Source organism: Suricata suricatta, chromosome 1, assembly GCF_006229205.1.
Source record: "Suricata suricatta isolate VVHF042 chromosome 1, meerkat_22Aug2017_6uvM2_HiC, whole genome shotgun sequence".
NCBI classification, from domain to species: Eukaryota; Metazoa; Chordata; class Mammalia; order Carnivora; family Herpestidae; genus Suricata; species Suricata suricatta.
Window position 1 is genome coordinate 1,142,823 of NC_043700.1, and position 4,118 is coordinate 1,146,940.

The 4,118-nt window shown below is 41.2% G+C and overlaps 1 protein-coding gene across 3 annotated transcripts in view; it reads right to left on the reverse strand.

The window, feature by feature from the left end:
* The window catches only part of LOC115287128 (zinc finger protein 14-like), a 119,907-nt gene that overhangs the window by 80,266 nt on the left and 35,523 nt on the right, over window positions 1-4,118 (reverse strand). The window lies entirely within an intron of this gene.

Sequence of the window (4,118 nt, forward strand, 5' to 3'; positions counted from 1 at the left end):
GGGGGGGAGGGGCAGTGAGAGATGGAGACACAGAATCTGAAGCAGGCCCCAGGCTCTGAGCTGTCATCACAGAGCCTGATCAGGGCTTGAACTCACGAACCACAAGATCATGCCCTGAGCCGACGTTAAAATGCTTAACTGAGCCACCCAGGCGCCCCAATGCTTCCCTATCTATACATACAAAACATGGATATCCACGTTTTAAGAGCAATATCAGTCTCCTGAGGAGACACCCTCAGCTGACAATTTGGACTTATACTGAATCCTTCATGCACTCTTACGGGACCCTGGTTAAATGTTCTGCACTTTTTGTCGTGTGTGTGTGTGTGTGTGTGTGTGTGTGTGTGTGTGTGTGTGAGAGAGAGCGAGAGAGAGAGGCGGTGAGTGTGGCTGATAGGTTCTATCAAACACTTAGTATGCAGATCCTTAGGCTCCACCCACCTCTTAGAAGACATTCCGAGAACAAGCAAGCACTGCCAGGCTCTGATGGGCATCAGCACACATTCTGTCTCTGTGCTGTGAGCCTCTCCCCTCAAGCCCTGGGGTTCACGTTGATGCCAACGCGTGAAATGCCTCATCACCAAAACACACATGCACAGCCACATTCTCTTTATGTGATGACTATATGGATGTGCGTCACCAATTCTGTGTGATCAAAAGGTACATAGTCATATGATCTGTATACAGTTGTGTTTCTCTGTGTTATCTGTGAGGCTTTGGCCATTCTTGTGTCTGTTGAGAGTGTGGTCAGGGTGGAAGGTCTACATGTGATGGTCACAACATGTATGTTATCAGATAGTGTGTGTGTTGAGGGTGTTATGTTCTCCATGGGATCAGTGTGTTTCAGAGGATGCAGGAGGTGAAGGTGAGCGCATCAATGTCTACCGGGCAACAGTTCAACCCCTGGAGCGCCAGCAAGTCCACCCCAGGCCCACAGGGCACTGGGGAGCCTGGGAGAAGGGGAACTAGCATGGTGGCATCAGGCCTGTGAGACTTGCGGGGGCCCGAGCCAAGGGAAGGCCAGATCCTGACCAGAATCCAGAATCCAGAATCCAGGGGCTGAATGGTTCAGAGACAGGGAAACCTGTGTTACCAGTGATGGAGTTGTGAGTGGCAGAGTTGTTGAGTTTGGACACAATGTTGGGGCAGTCATCACAATATGTAATGGAGGTGCCAGGTGTGGCTCAGTCCGTTGAGCATCTGACTCTTGATTTTGGCTCAGGTCATGGTCTCACAGTTCATGAATTCGAATCCCCCATCGGGCACTGAATAGACACTGTGGAGCATGCTTGGATTCTCTCACCCTGTCTTACCTCCCGTGCTCATGCACACTCTCTGTCCCTCTTAAAAATAAATACTCACTCTGGGGCTGCGGATGGGATACTGAAGACTGGGAGAGCCAGGAAAGGGTGAGACTTCCTTCCAAAGTCAGCTCTCCCAGATCTCGCTCTGTAATGTCAAGAAATGGAAAAGAAACCCGAAAACAAGAGCTGCAACGAGAGGCCGATGAGTGTTTATTTAGGAGTAAAGAATTGCAGTTTTGGGGGAGCAGCGATTCCAGTAGTAAGCAGAAAAGTGTCCCATCTGTGGGGTGAAAGCAGGGTTTTGTTTGTTTTTTTTTTTTTGAATAGGAAGAGGGACAATTACATCACTTCCATAAAACAAAAATTACCCATTGGTACTATGACCAATTCTGGAGAATGTCACAACTCTTCGAAGAGTATGTTATTCTGCTGCTTTTTGATGAAGTGTGAGGTGTACCTCTGTGAAGTCCATCTCATCTAATGTGTTAGGTTTGATGTTTTCTGATTTTGTCTGAATGATTCATTCATTGATGAAAATGTGTATTAACGTCCCCTTCTGTTCCATAAGTGTCTCTCCCTTTACATCTGTTCATACTTGTTTTATATAGGTAGGTGCTCCTATGTTAAGTGCATAAATATGTAGAGATATTATATCCTGTTGTTGATTAGACTTCCTTATGTTTATGTAATACCCTTATTGTTTCAATATTGGCATTTTAAAATAAAAACTTGTAAGAATTCAGTCACAAACTATGTAACCAATATTTATCATTATGACCTACACACATGTTAATAATATGTAGTAATGTCGCATTATCTTGTGTTTTGTTTTTCTTTTTAGTATTCAAAGATACTTTCTAGTTGAATCTAATCATCATAATTAACACTACATCATGAAAAATATGTCCTGACCATCATCATGGACTTTTTAACAACAACTTTGCTTCATATGCAGTTCCAAGAACTACTCCCATAAAAAAAAAAATCAGAAAATTCTGATTTTAGAATTCTCAGACATATCATAGAGTTGTATATCTTACTGACATTTTTATAATAATAGGTCATTAGGTAGGATTACAAATTAATGTCTAACGTGTATTAAGACATTCTTCATATATACTTGTCCTAGCCAGGGATTTCTAATGCAAAGTCTAACCTTTCATTTGAATTTAGCAATGGTAAATATACAGTGAGAGAAACTACATGTTGACTTAGAAATTATAAATCACTGAAGACTGCCATTCATTATCATACAAAGTGTGAACTTCAAATGCCTACAATAGTTTTTCTACTATCAAGGTTTTTCCCATGCATATAACAATGAATAACGTCTGCAGCATTAATTTCTCTGTTATTCTCCTAGATTGATCTCCTTCTGAAAGATTTTCTTGTGTAATTTCCCAGTTAAGGACATTAGCTTATTCTTCATACTTGATTCTCTTGTGCACCCTATGACCAGAGACCAGCTAATGTCATTTCCCCTTTGATTATAAATATAGGGTTCCTCCAAATGCAGTCCACTCATGTTGTGTAAGAAGTTAAAAATAAAGGCATTTCCATAATGAATATGGCCACGAAACTACCCCACCTGAGTCCTCTGGCTGGTTTCACATAAGTGCTGTGGCTAAAGGCACTTGATGTTCATTCACTAGAATTAGAGTGAGTTCGCTCATGGTCTCTCAGATCAGAGGGTGTAACAAAGGCTTTTCCACATAGATGACTTATTTATGGTTTCTGTCCAGTATAGTTTCTCGGGGTTTCAAAGACAAGAACTTTGATCAAAGCTTTTTTCACATAGATGACATGTATATGGTTTCTCACTAGTGTGTTCCCTCATGTTTTCGAAGATTAGAGCTTTGAACAAAGGCTTTTCCACACTGATGACATGTATATGGTTTCTCACCAGTATGAGTTTTCTCATGTCTTCTAAGACAAGAGCTATGATCAAAGGCTTTTCCACACTGATGACATGTATATGGTTTTTCGCCAGTGTGAGTTTTCCTGTGTTTTTTAAGATCGCTGCTTGTAACAAAGGCTTTTCCACATAAATGACATGTACATGGTTCCTCTCCAGTGTGAATTCTCTCATGTCTTCTAAGACAAGAGCTTCGAACAAAGGCTTTTCCACATAGATGACATTTATATGGTTTCTCTCCAGTGTGAGTTCTCTCATGTTCTCGAAGATAAGAGTTCTGAAAAAATGATTTTCCACATAGTTGGCATGTATATGGTTTCTCTCCTGTGTGAGTTATCTCGTGTTTTCTAAGACAAGAGCTTTGAACAAATGCTTTTTCACATAGATTACATTTATATGGTTTCTCGCCAGTGTGAGTTCTCTCATGGTCTCGAAGATTAGAGCTTGTCACAAAGGCTTTTCCACACTGATGACATTTATATGGCTTCTCTCCACTGTGAGTTCTCTCATGCTTTCTAAGACAAGAGCTTTGAACAAAGGCTTTTCCACATAGATGACATTTATATGGTTTCTCTCCACTGTGAGTTCTCTCATGTTCTCGGAGATTAGACTTTGTCACGAAGCGTTTCCCACATAGTTGACACATAAATGGTTTCTCACCAGTGTGAATTCTCTGATGTTGTTTAAGGGAACTACGAACAAAGGCTTTCCCACATAGATGACATTCATAAGGCTTCTCTCCAGTATGAATTCGGTTATGTCTTGTTAGTGATGAAAAATACCTGAAGCGCCTCCCACACAGATTACAAGTAAATGGACTCTCACCTGTGTGACTTATTTTATGGGTATGAAGGTTGGCATTTCGGGTGAAGTGTTTTCCACATTCATTGCATTTATAG